The following is a 14,116-nucleotide window of genomic DNA, read 5'->3' as shown; positions in this document are numbered from 1 at the left end:
TAAAGTAAAACTTCCCCGCCGTGTCTTTCTAGTAAATCTGGCGGGTCAAGCAGGGGCCCCGTGCAGCGACGCGATCAATGACAGGGGAGATGGCAGGCGTCACGGAGCGGCTAATTGAAATGAGGCTCGTCGGACACCCGCCAGGTTCAGGGTCTGGGCGCGCTGTGCCGACTCGAGCCTTTCGCCCATCACCTATCACAGCTGTTGCAAAGAGAATCGTCACTATCTCTTCAAAGTTTCCCGTCCCCACATAAATATCTGTACCACACCTGGACCTGAAATCCCTGTTTGTCCCACCATTGTCCCCCTCCTGCCGCTTAAATCTCCGGATTACTGACGACTTCTCCGAGCTCCCTTCATTCCTCCACTTCATCTTCTCGGTGGGAAACTCTCCGCAGGAGAACGAGGAGTTCCTGCAAACGCCAACGTTTTTATTTCTCTTCTTGTTTTTTTAAAGGGCCATGGCTGCGATTTCACATCTTGACGAAAACTAACATGCATAACTCGTAAAATACTCTTAAATAGAAGTGCAGGGCTCAAAACGAACAGCTGGATTCACAGAACAGTCTATTGTCTGCTCAGGTACCTGAGCTCAGGAAAAACAAAAGGTGCTACACTAGGATTTTTTGTTCCCTCTTTGTGACGGGATGAGTTTACTTCAGGCTTATGTTGCATTGTGCCATTGTTCCACTCTCCTTTTTCCCATCCTGCATTTCACACCGGCGTCTCTGGGACCTACGCTCGGCACACTGCGTCTCCCCGACTAGTCGTGGTTTTAGGTAGAAGACGCAGAGACGCCTCGTCACAGATGGCGCATTTGTGCTGGTAGCTGCAACCCCTGTGGTCCGCAGTCATGCTTTTGCAGTTGCAGGGGAGGGAGTGTGTGTGTGTGAGTGAGGTGGGGGGGGGGCAATTGTGTGGTGTATGAATAAAAGCTCGTCCTAATCTCCCATCCAATCTGCAGAAAATCATGATCAGAGCCACTGAACCAAATCTTTGTTTTCTCTGCTCCCCCCAGTGCTCCTGAGGAGCGGAGCTGTCAGCGACGAGCGCAGAGACGGGGTGAAGAAGAGAGAGAAGCCAGGGAGGGAGAGGAAACCTGAGGGGAAAGGCGTGCAGTCGGAGAGAGAAAGCGGGAGAGAGAGAAAGCGGTAGATGGACGAAGAACCACACTGTCTGAGGATGTTTGTGGAGCCAAAGAAAATGACCAGGGAGGGAGCTCTGAGGGGCTGGTGGGAGAAAAGAGGAGGACGAGGAGGGAGGATAAGAAAGGACAATTAAAAGGACTCCTCTGCAGCCAGATGGTGCCACTGGGCAGGAAATGGTGTCCGGTTTTTTTTTGATTAAAAGAACGAGGCCAGGATGCATGTGCAGGCATGATATAAAACAATGTGCGTTAAAACAGAAAATCCAGCGGCTACCAGGAAATGAAACAAATGAGCCAGGGAGGCAAATGGAAGCCTCATCCTGGACGCGAGCAGTCACACACACTGCGATTACAGTTGCATATTGCAAGTGTAAAGCACAACACGAGAATGGGTAACAAACACTTTGCCACGTGTCTCTGAAAAGTTTATTCCAAAACTTTTCACAATAACTATTATTTTCCTTAAAAAACAATTCAGAAGTTGAACATATTTTCTACAACACCTCATGTCTGTTGTAAAGCCGACTGATATCTCAGTTGGCCGACAAGATTTAGAAATCTCACTACCGGCATTTATGTTTGCTGTATTGAAGATTTTTTTTTGGAGGGGGGGCGGGTTCCTGAACTATGTTCAGTGCAGCTGCTCACCACAAATGTTACCATGACATCAGATTTTCACTAAAAGATTATGTGGCCCCAACCTACCAAAAATTTAAAAGAAAAATTATAATAATAAAATCATATCTTTAATTTATTTCATTATTTATTGTGTGTTTTACCTAATGCAACTAGTGCAAGAACATCTCATTGATGATCAGAGCGATCATGAAGAGACCAATTTTCCCATTCAATGTATGAAATCATATCTATATTTATTATTTATTCTTTGCAGTATTAGAATTAAAATAAACTTCCATTTAATTTCATTGCTATAGTTTTTCATCTTTAACTTCCACATACATAAGTACTGGACCTCAACAGGTGGTGAGGAAGAGACAGCTCTTTAGTTGCACACTCACGTAAGAACTTAATCAGCCGATACATCACATTAACGCTTTCTGTCAAAATTCACCTAAAAAACTGATTTAAATATCAAATAAACCGCATTAAGCTCTCATTACTTAGCTTGTGCACATATAATTTAATTTTAGTTCCGCTTGAACAGTTTGCTCGTCCACCGAGAAATGTAATATTCCTGTTGCTGACTCTCCACAGTGCATACACACTTTCAGTCTGACTCACACAATCACTTACATCACGTACAAAAAGCCGCCTCCATCTAGCCGAGTGCTTAGCAACGATCAATGTGCAAACGCTCGCGCAGAGTGACCGCAGCAGCTGCCGCCTCTCGTTGCATGCAGCCGTGACAAACGTACAGTAGCGCCGGCATTTGTAATCCCGAGGCCCACAGCCGAACCAGTCGGGAGAATGTTTAGTCCTCTGCGGCGTCTTATCTGTAACACAGATGAAGCCGGCACAAGTCTGGGACAGGGACATTTTCCCGCCACAAAGAGCAACACTCTCGGGTTTTTACCAGCTGCATCTTCTTCTCTTTTGTGTGTGTTTGTGTGTGTTCTGGACAGGAGCTAAATGGGTTGTAGAGTGTGAGTGTGTGTCCTACAGAGAGGTTAAATGCTTTGCAGAACAACACCGCTCTCTGTGTGTGTGTGTGTGTGTTTATATGTGCATGTGTGTGAGTGTGTGTGCATGTGCGCCATTGTTGACAGATGCGTTTTTCTGCTGACAGCAGTGATCAACGGCGAGCACCCCCTGGCTCGCCACCAAGCTATTACTTAATTCATTGACATTTGTGTAATTGCCTCGGGGCAGTTTGCAGAGGAGGTACGGGGTCCTAATGGGATTAGATTAGAGAAATACAATTACCATTTCACATATAAAAAGGGAACAATCTTTGTGCTGCTCGACAACTTGGTGGGAGGGGAGGCGGGAGGAGGAGGGAGAGCTGTGTTTATGTAGGGGATGTTTAAGGGGAAGAAGAAAAATCTTTCTGTGCACCTGCATGCCTCCACATTGCGTGTATGCATTATTGTGCGGTGGAAGTGAGTGGGAGAGTGTGCGAAAAGAAGGGGACTTATGAATGGTGCTGGGTATTTCTCCTCCCCCCACCACCTTCCCCCTCATCCCTCTCATCCCTCTCATCCCTCTCCTCCCTCTCGCCATCTCTTTCCCTGGGTTTATCATGGTGGCTTGCCATGGCAGCCTCAGAAATGGCCTGTCAGGGCTCGATGTGCAGATAATGACATGTTGAAAGCCCCCCCCCCCCGAAACCACCAGCTTGTCACCTGCTGGTAATTGGTTCTTCTACCTGTTTATTGTCTCCGGCTGCACTGCTCATCACTGATATTCCTGTTTTAGCAACACCAGAAGAGTGAGTGGAGGGAGAGAGAGAGAATGAAAGAGACAGAAATAAATGGGGGAAAATAAATCCCCGCGCACAAATGCATAGGTTTGAAGAGGCTGCAGGTGCACGGCCGACGAAGACGAGCGCGTGGGTGTGCTCGCAGTCATTAATGGTGATTTCCGTGCGTCCGTCTGGGGCAGCTGTATAGTGTGGCGCAGAATTAAATATGGAAAAAAAGCAGTTTTTCATTACATTTAAAGAGAAGAAAGAAACACACGGGCCATTTTATTTTTCTTATCTGGGCGGTGATGTTTTCCAACGTTGCCGGTGCTGAGCGATGTACAGTAACCCAGCCGATCATCGCGCTCATTCCATAGTTTAGCCCTAATCAAACTTGATTTTTTTTCCTGAGTTTAGCATCAACACTACTGATTATTAATCTGCTGTGAAGGCAGAGCCTCTGTGTGAAGAAAGAGAGAGAGAGAGAGAGAGAGAGAGAGAGAGAGAGAGAGAGAGAGAGAGAGAGGATAATCACACGTTACGCAGCAGATATCGAGCCTCGGTGCTGGACGTTGCCCCCTGGCTGCAATTGCATGGACTATGCAATTGCTTTTGTTACAAAGGAAACCTTCTCCTCGACACCTGATTTGCAGCGTTGGCCCAAGGGAGCCTGCAGCGCCATTGACTTTGTCATCTAAAGAAAAAAGTCATAATAATAATCATTTGCTACGTTTTGCAATTATGCGGAACAGCAGCCTGTTACAAATCTTTACAATCCTGCGAACAGAATTGGCCGTTTGCACCACAGTGTGGCATCATCACAACTGTACAAAAACAAGAACAAAAAACAAACAAATAAACAAGAATAAGTGATGCAGCCCATTGCCAGTTAATTAGCGCGAAGATTTTGCATTTTCAGTTTAGAATAAATTTAGGAATTTGCAGTTAACATTACCAGCGATTGCTGTGCTACACAGTTTCATGGCACGGACATATTTACTAATTATTGCTTAATGACCTGAGAAGACGACCAAAATTACAAAATTAAAGTTGATATGGCTTATTTAGGATCCAGTTAGGAGTTGTGTTCATGTCCCCAATTTGGTCTCCACCAACTCCTCAACAGAAATATGTTGCCTAATGCTCCTCTGTGTTTGCTACTGTAGCTGGTTGCAAACGCTGTCCGCCTGGTGCTTGGTGATGGGCAGGTGATTGTCGCGAGTTTCATCAGACGGAAAGAGGAAAACAAAAATTGAAAAACTGTGGGCTGTTATGTCTAAACATGTGCTACGCTGAGCTGCGGAAAAACTACAAAGGTGGAGGATACATTGCAGACATGCACTGAAGTCCGGACATTTTTCCTGCACTTTCCCAGAGGGGCTGTAAGTGAGAACGCAAGAGTTGCAGAGGGAAAATATCCGGAAAAATCCAGAGCCAGTGAGTGGGCGATTTGCTAACTGATAACAAAAACACTGCTTTCTGCAGTGGAATTTTCTTCATGTCCTTCCTCCTGCATGCTCTGACCAAGACGCCACAAAAGTTTCATATCACCGACAGACCACTATTAAGGAAGCCTTAATATGCACCTGGTTTAAAAATGAATACCATAGAACCAATTTCAACCTCCTAAACGAACCAATACTATTACTAGAAACAGCAAAATAAAAAAATATCCATTACAGCATTTTCTCTTTTATCTCTTACCCAATAGGAAAGAAAATGTTGAATTTAGGAAGCCAGAGTCTGAGATGACAACAGGCCGACGTTTCACATCTACTTTATTCTCCATGTTCCTCTTCTTCTGGGTTAAGTATTTGTAAGAGCACACGTACTTTTCTTCAAGGTCCAGCTCAGGTGAGACCAATTCAGATCGGCAACAAGTGGTCGATATTAAATGTCATTATTGAGCGATACACACAGGCGCGCGCACACACACACACCTTGTCTGCTTCCCCTTTTCACGGAGAAGTGCTTCAAGTTTCTCCCATTCATCTTGACCTTGCAGTCAGCATGTGTCCCCCATCCAAAGGGCACAGGAGATTATGGCAGTTCAGTGATTTTGTCAAAGGACGGTCCGGGCAGTGATTTATCAGGCACCCGGCATTAATTTTTCAAAAACCAAATGACGGTCATGAATCATGCTATGCGCTGACCGCCCCCTTTCCTGACCAATGATGACCTTTGCATACGTTTTGAATGGCTGATTTGCTAATGCTCCAAAGTTGCCTCAAAGCTTTGTCGTAATTATCGCCGGGGACTGGATGAGTTTGACCCTTGTCGGGGTTACTGAAGTCGGTGCGGAGGCTACATATAATAGCAAACTTTCATATTATACAATATGGTGAGCTAGCAATCACATCTCGCGAAGTGCCCTGTGGCATCCCTTGCGGGGGAAAAATCCTACAGCCGAAACTATGACGAGACAATCTAAGAAATGAATAGGAAGCAATGCAATTTCTAGCCAAGACAAGCAACTGGGCCGCACCATATACTGTACAAGTGAGGCCAAAGGTCTCAATCACCCCCTGGTGGCTGCTTGCAGTATATGTCATAAACCCGCTTCCTCCATGTTCGTGGATGGACAAAACTAAAAAAGTCAAAGTAAATGTTCAATTCATTAATACCAAAGATTGTTTCTGTAATGTTAAGGTTCCTACCACACCAATGTGTGTTGGCGTGTTCATGTTTCTGATGAGTTTGGGTGGAGAGAAAAGCGTTGTCCATCTTTGTACACAGTCTTTGGGCTATACTCGCTTTGTGAACGCATATTAACCCATAAGGCCACTCCCACAATGATGCAACCAATGGGAGAAGACCAGAAACAACTGGGTTGTCAGTTGCAATATGAGAAGAAACAGTAGTTTTCTATATTCATCTTTGTGAATAAATGTTAAGTATTTTCAATAACTAATGATGGATATGGTTAACTTTTAATTACAAATGACAGGCATCTTTTAAAGATTTATATAGACACAGCCCAAAACCTTGTCGTTGTGCTTTTTTTAGGGGATGTGAAGTGTCAATCAAGGGGACCTGGACCCCCACCTCCCTATATTTCACAACCAGATATTGTCCTCTTTCATGGCTGTAATTTTGTCTATATGCTGCTGATGATTGGATATCACAGCAGCACCTTGACCTTTTGGTGCAAGACTGTGTCATTCTTCTTTAACACGCATGTGGTTTGAGAGAAAAGAGGTTTAAAAAAAGAAATTATCTTGGAGGACTTCACGGGAGTCTACAGCTTCCCAGCCAGCGGCTGTGTAAGACTAACTCCTGATAGAATGTGTTAACAAGGATATGACAGGCGGTGGCAGCTGTATTTCACACCACTTCATCTGTCATGCAAGGATATCAGAAGTTTAACGGCCGCCGCTCTCAGCCAATGGCATTTAACCAGCTTCCATTATTAGAACTGTTTCACCCTGATTTATCTCTTCATTTTGACTGTTGGATTTTTTATTTTTTTTCTCCTCGCCTCACCAATTCCCCTCCCCTGTAGGGGATTGAAAGTGGTGAATCTTGAGTCGTGATCTTGTCAGGTGTTGTGAAAATCCACTTGGCCCTGCAATTCATCAGTATCCACATTCGGCGCACACATCCCTTCATCTATCTCTCCGGTACCGTAAAAATCAATTGATTTGTCCTGCAAAAGTGCCATCACAGTTTCTTATGATTCCTATTGAGCAGGCTGCTGGAAGCGGCTAAACCCTGTAACAAATCTTCCTGCTGCAAGTGTTAAAGTGACCAACGGTGCACGTGTCACAACGGCCGTCCTCGAGCCTAGATTTGTTTTATTTTCCTAATAATGAAACGGGCGAAAAATAGCTTTTTCACAGGAGGTGCGTGATTTACAATGTAGAACGTCCTTGGCCTTTCATAGACTAAAAAGTGAATCACATTGTTCACATTCTATCAAAACAGCAGATATAGATCCTTTTAGTAATTGGGTGAACTTTGGTACTATGGTATGTTTGTCAAAAGTCATGTTTGAAGTTGGCATTTAAACAAATGGAGCACATTGTTTATGCTAAATTAGTAATGATGAGGAACTGTAAGTATATTGTTACGGTGAATAGGTGGAAATTATATCTATAAAAAAACAAAACATTTATGGATTCACCCCGACGTAATTTTTTTTTTCCAGTAAACATTTTCCTGAGGAGTTTTTAGGCTCATTCGCTAGTTTCAAGTCTTCAATACAACATGATTCAATACGACATAACACGACAATGATCATTTTGTAAATGATGGTCCCATTTAGAGTAAAATGGGCGATAAAAGCGCTGTATACATAGGGGGCAAGGATACAGTATGATTGACAGCTAGTACCGTCCAATGGGTGCAGCTCGCAGGAACATGAATATGTCCTCCGAATATGGTCACTAAAATCCAAGATGGCGCAGGGCAAAATGCTGAACTCAAGGCCTCAAAACGGCGGTTCGCAAAAAACTATTTGTGACATCACGGCGGGTTGCCACTTTGCAGTGGACATCAATTTTTTTTGCAGTGTGAACGCAGATGTTTCCCTAGGCCACAGTTGAAGGACGGCCTACTCATGCGTACTGTAACACTTTTTCTCCCCATGCTTTGATTTATTTGTGGATTGTCGGAGCTGTTTTTCTTAATAAAACATATAATGATGTCGACAAAGTTCAAAATGAAGCTGCAGACTGTGGAAAGAAAAGCAACAAAAACGAGTTGAAAGAGGCTAAAAATGTTGATAGGGCTAAAGGGGAACTGGAGAAATTCTTTGTAGGTTTCAGTGCCTTTCACATCACACCGGATTTCACCAACTGTTTATATAAAAATACTTATTAGCACAGGTTTAAGGGCAATTCACTCCAGCAGTGTACGACAGGCATCAAAACACTAGCCCACGCAGCGGTGCAGCCCTGTCACGCGTCACTGTGGGTTGACTCGCTCCAGCTCACCAGAAAAGCGGCAAATTTTTGTCACATTTGCCGCCCAGATCGGCACATCCTGGCTACTGTACCCTGACTAATTTTTTCCCGTCTGCGCGACGTGTCTGTTCTCGACTGACACGTGAAATGTGACGCTCCGCGACAACAAGTGTTGCACTTTAGAGAAAACTAATAACTCTCAGTTGACGACGACGACGTGTTCAAAGGGATGATTTCCCTATGAAGCCCAAGTAAGCACACTTTTTCTACTTTGTTTGATTTAACCGGCACACAGTAAGAACAACGACGAACAAAATCAGGGAAAAGGAATAATGAAGAAAGAAAAAAACATATTTACATATGCCTAAAGGATTTTCCTTTTATGATAATTGGCGGTGAAAAGCATGGAAGTATGTTTACAGCAGCGCGGCTCATTAGAAGCTGCACAGACTCGCCCATCATTTGAGTCCGGCATCATTGTCTACTCCCTCAAACGGAATGGTCACCTTGCAATTAGGTTTTTTGACACGGTGATCCGAACGCCGTCTACAGGGGGGCCACGCTGTCCCGCACTCGTCTCAGTCGATGCTTATTCTTAGCGGAGGACAATTACTGAAATACTGACTCATTAGTTTCCGTCACGTCCTTTTCAACAAAGTGTAATCTATCTCCCTTGTAAGCACATCCTGTCTGGGATGTTTTTCAATTACTCACCGTGTCCCATTCTGTGCTTCACCACCACCGCAGCTCAATTCTCCCCCTTCTTCGCGAGTGTCTTCGGCCGACAGAGGCGTTCCGTCTGTGGACTTCATGCCCTGTAGAAAAAAGAAAAAGAAAAGAAACATTTGTTAGTGACTTTGGTGGATGTAAAAATTCCATGGTGAATTGTTAGAAATCATGAGTTCCACCTCTTGCAACTACATTATTACAATTCATGTAGGGTCAGGTATTGAAATCATTTTTTTTCTGATACCGGTTCTAAATGGATACTTTTAAAAGGCTTTCTTTATGTTGTCTGTAAGCAGCACAGCTACTGTACGAACGGTTGGGGTGGGGGGGGGGGGCTTTATTTTCTACATCCTCCATTGAAAATATTCCCCCATTTTCCTAACCTTGGATATAGTTTTACTCCCCTATTAGTCATGAATTTTTCACAGGATTGCAGGTGTCATTATCTGTGAAAGTCCCCTTGTATTTTTTTGACTAAATGCATGTGTTTGTGTTTGTGATTGTGGAGCTGCGGGGCGCGGCGGTATCTGCCACTCTCAGCGGCGCTCGGGGGGCTTTTGTGTGGCGCCTCGGAAAGGTGTTGTGTCCCCGAGACTCCACACCTTATTGAGCAGGACGGATTCCCAGCCAGGCCTGTCTGCTGATAAGCCCCCTGTGAAATCCCAGAGAGGAAGGAGGTGGAGGGGTGCGTGTGATTAAATTGATCAACAAGGAAGTGAGAATATCTTCATATATCTGGTGAGGTTCTGAACATTGTGATAAAAGATGGCCATCTGTCTTGTCGAGCTGAAGGAGTTTACTTCGGGAAGTTTGCACTTGGTTTCGTGACACCGCTAACACAGTTATCCCCTGTTGCCCCTTTCACCTTTGCGATGCTCGCTCATGCGTGTGCACGTCGCCTTGCTGGAGGATTCGCGAGGAGAAGCGGCGCGCGCTGTCAAAATGTCTCATTATCACGGTTCAGCGTCGACTTCGAAAGCTTCCGATCCCAGAGATTTGTCCCTCCTGAATCTGCCACCTCAAAGATCTGTCCTGCGGCTTGTGCGGAGGTTAACACATGTTGCGTTGTATAATAGGCCCCCGCGGTTGCTACAGGAAACAACAGGCATGACTCCAAAGTAAACATCTTCTCCCTTTGCACATCTCGTCTAAATGTCCTGGTGACTTCAGACGACTGAACAAATCAACAAACAGTTAGAATGATACAAATCCAGTTTTCATTTTCCAACCAAAGTGCAGCTATTGTAGAAGATGGATAAACAACGCTGAAAATATACATCTTTAATTGAGGTAGATAATCATCACATCAGGGGTGAAATGAAAAGACACATTAAAGTGCTATACACAACGACGGGAGCTGCCGGGAGTCCACGACTATACACCTATTCAGGTATAAATTGAAAAAGCTCCGTGTTGCGACATGCACGGCTGATTGACATATACTAGCAATTCAAAGTGAAAGACAGGTTTTGGCGGCTTGAGGTGCTGTGACTGACAACACAGGTGACGACTTCAGTCAGCACGTGTTCTTGTGTGTACAGCTAAATATAAATATATATATATATATACTGTATGTAACCCACGGAGCCAGATAACTAGACGTCGGCTGCTTCTTCCTCATGCACTGTACGTCAGAAACCGGCGATCGGATTTTGATGCGTTCATCTGTGCAAAGATGATTGCCGTGTTGTTATTATTCACAACGTTGTCCAAATTATACCTGTAGGCCTACGGCTGAGCGTTACATTACACAATTACGTGCATTAATCTTTGAATTATCCGAGAAATTAAGAGGGAATGTTTGATGTTTAAAGGGAGGTAAAAGCTACATTATTACCCAAATTAATACTTTTACAAGACTTGAAAAAAACATAAGAGCTAGCGGACCGTGAGGAAACATTCGCAGATTTTTTTATTTAAAAAACTACTCATGTCACAAACAAGAAGCCCAAAAATTCTCCTTTTAAAATGTTTTTCATTCAATTTATGACTGAATAAATGATTATTATGTAAAATGTCACTTATTTATTTTTATTTAGGCATTAACATTTGCTATATGCCACTGGACAAGCAATTATCTAGATGAAGTTGCCATGAACTTCAAGGTAATTAGTTTAATAGAAATGAAAGAAAAAAGAACCGCAACCTCCCCAGTTATTTATCCTACTTTTTCCACATCTCCCTGGACGTACACGAGATGTTAAAATACACATGTAATAAAATAATCAACAGATTTCACATGAGCCATATCACATCTTAATCTTGTGTACTATTCAATTGGTATATCATGTTATAACGCACCTTGTTGAGCTTTTTAGATTGAAGTATTAAAATCATTATTATTCTGCAACAAGTAAATTTGCCCTTTCTCTGCATTCTTGATATTAACATTTCAGACCGTTGCTGCTCCGTTGCGCTGGAGAGGAGCTTTGACATTCAGGACTTGACAGCTCATTGCTTTGTCTTTTCAGCGGAAGAAGTTCACAATATTTCATACGTCCATTTCTATTTATGGTATGCAAAGACACATTTGTTCAGTCGGGGAAGCAGACGCGCTTGAACAAAACATTGTTAAGTTAGCCTATTAGATGAACTCATTGCTTAATACGACGGCAAAAAAAGGCCCAGTGTGGGTTCTTCAAAACATTGGAAAATCACTTGCCGACTCACTCGCTCATTCTCAGTCCAATAATGTGACAAAAAAGAAATGCAACAAAACATTATTAGTGAATGCTGAAGAGGCCGTTTGAAAGCGGGGCCAGGCCTTTCTGCTAGAACAAATCAGCCCTGGCAAAAAAATGTACAAAACCTTCCCGGGACACCGTCTGGAAAAAACCTGCACTGTTTGGGATAATTTAACAAAAAAATATATCGCGGGTGACAGGGACAAGGAGAGTTTGGGTGTTACGTGCCAAAAAAGAAAGAAAAATCTTGCATCAGTACGAACATACCTCAGCCGCCCGGAGACTGTACTGTAGCTCACTTCCTGTGGCTATGACTGTACGTCTTCTGGGTTTTATCTGCCAAATCTGAAACTGAAGTCTTGATTGTCTTGAGCTCTCCCCGGCAAACAGCTTTGCCCACACACTTTTTTTTTTTTCTTCTTTTTTTCTCGGCCCATGTGCAGATAAGGCAGATCTATTTGGCAATATTCCTCCTATTTTTGTTGGAAAACAACAAAGTTGTTTGCCAGCCAAACCAATTATTTGCCAGCCTATATCACCCTTCTCCAAAAAAAAATATTTTCCTCATCCACATAATAAGACAAGACTGGCTGTTTGTGATTAACCCTCTCGAGTGTTTTCGAAAAACTTCAAGTTCTTTGTCGAGGGAATTTTTGCATGAATACCAAGGTAAATGTCTTTTTTTCCGGTTATTTTTGGTTTTCACAATTTCGGGAGCCACTATAAACTTTTGTTTGACATACCTACGTCCTGTCGTCATCACCATTGAATGGTTTGTGGATGGTCGTGCTACTGACGTCGGCGTGTTGTCAATTTTCGGCGGGTGGAAGTCTTTACGTTTAATTGAATTAATTTTGTCGCCACTGTAATATGATCATTGTATTACTACCAGCATAACCAACTTCAGGCACAGTACTCGACACAAGCTCGAATGCGACCTCGACGCTCAAACATTATATCGACGGAGGCGAAGACTGTGAGGGAAAAGTGCAACGTAATATTTCGTCGCCTTCTCCCCCCTTGTGGTACCACAGCTCCTTTTTGCTTCTCTTACTAAAGTCCTTCCAAGACATCCAGACTCCAACTTCCATCATGACTCCCAGCCCCTAAAAGCGACGCCAAGTGAGGCCCAGATGTCACCTCTGAAACTTCTTGACAGTAACTCCTGAAGTTACAATGGGAAGAGACAAGGCAGCAGAGGGGACAGAGGTGGATGACGACAGCGAGAGAGGGATCTCTTCTCCTCCAGATGTTTTCACAGAAGCAGTGTGCAGATGATGAGACGTGCCGTACGCACAGCTCTCGGCCGCGAGATCACTATCGATGATCGCCGCCGACACAAGGAGGTCAACCTGCAGCCTGAAGCCGTCCACTTTTGTTTGCCAAAACTGTTGATGGCCCTCCCTCTTCTCCGGCTACACTGGTAAATATGAAAAGGCTGCATGAGCTGCCCTGCTTCTTCTACTGTCGCCGCCGTGATCTACGCAGGACAATATTTCAGACAACACCGAATATGAGGGCCATAAATAAAACAGTATTAATCCTCCCCTCTTCTCATTTGAGACCCTTCTCACATTTATCAGGCTTTTAATATTAACATAGATTAAGGGCATGTCTCGCACCTTTCAGTCACTGCAAGAAATCTTGCTCCAGATGAGAGCTCTGTTAAAGGTTACCTCTGCGGTGCTCATCACAACAGCCGCAGGTGAATCAATGCAAATACAAAATATAATATAAATCAATGGGGAAAGAAATCTTTTGTAAAGGGGATAGAGTAAATCTAGTTCAATCAGATAATGATTAAATAGGATTTTGACGATTGTACAATTGATATTGAAGAAAAGCATTTCTTCAGAGTTCAGAGTGTGAAGATGAATGTATTCAACAGTAAACAGGCTTTAATAAGGTTGTTTCATTAATTTTTTTTTACATTTTATGAAAATAAACAGTACATTTGTAACTCTGAACTTATATTTTCTGTAAATGTTAGTTCCCAGAAGTTAAAAGTTACACACAGTAGAATTTCCCCGACACATGAACTACGTAACTGCAGCACTTTCAGGGTGATTTCCCCATTTTCGGCTGAAAGAATATGACGAGCTCACACTGGATGCTTCATTTCCCATAATGCAACTTGATATAATCTTTCATTGCATTGTTCACACCCTCAGTGCGTCAAACGTTTTAAGACTCAAGCCACAGTAGCAGAGTCAACTCCGATGGCGTCATCAGGCTTTATTCATTTCAAAACTTGAAAATGTCCCTTCGAAAAACTTCTTTTCAGTTTAGT

At 43.4% G+C, this 14,116-nt stretch overlaps 1 long non-coding RNA gene across 4 annotated transcripts in view; it reads right to left on the bottom strand.

Moving 5' to 3' along the window:
• Positions 1-14,116, bottom strand: part of LOC124850827 — a 221,612-nt gene that overhangs the window by 138,908 nt on the left and 68,588 nt on the right. For all 4 annotated transcript variants that reach the window (XR_007031772.1, XR_007031771.1, XR_007031774.1 and 1 more), the window contains one exon: positions 9,128-9,228. This is a non-coding gene — a long non-coding RNA (uncharacterized LOC124850827). The remainder of the gene's footprint in view (positions 1-9,127; positions 9,229-14,116) is intronic.

This window comes from Scophthalmus maximus, chromosome 12, assembly GCF_022379125.1.
Source record: "Scophthalmus maximus strain ysfricsl-2021 chromosome 12, ASM2237912v1, whole genome shotgun sequence".
Lineage (NCBI taxonomy): Eukaryota > Metazoa > Chordata > Actinopteri > Pleuronectiformes > Scophthalmidae > Scophthalmus > Scophthalmus maximus.
The sequence above is the reverse complement of the archived record's forward strand: the minus strand, read 5'-3'. Positions and strand labels throughout refer to the sequence as shown.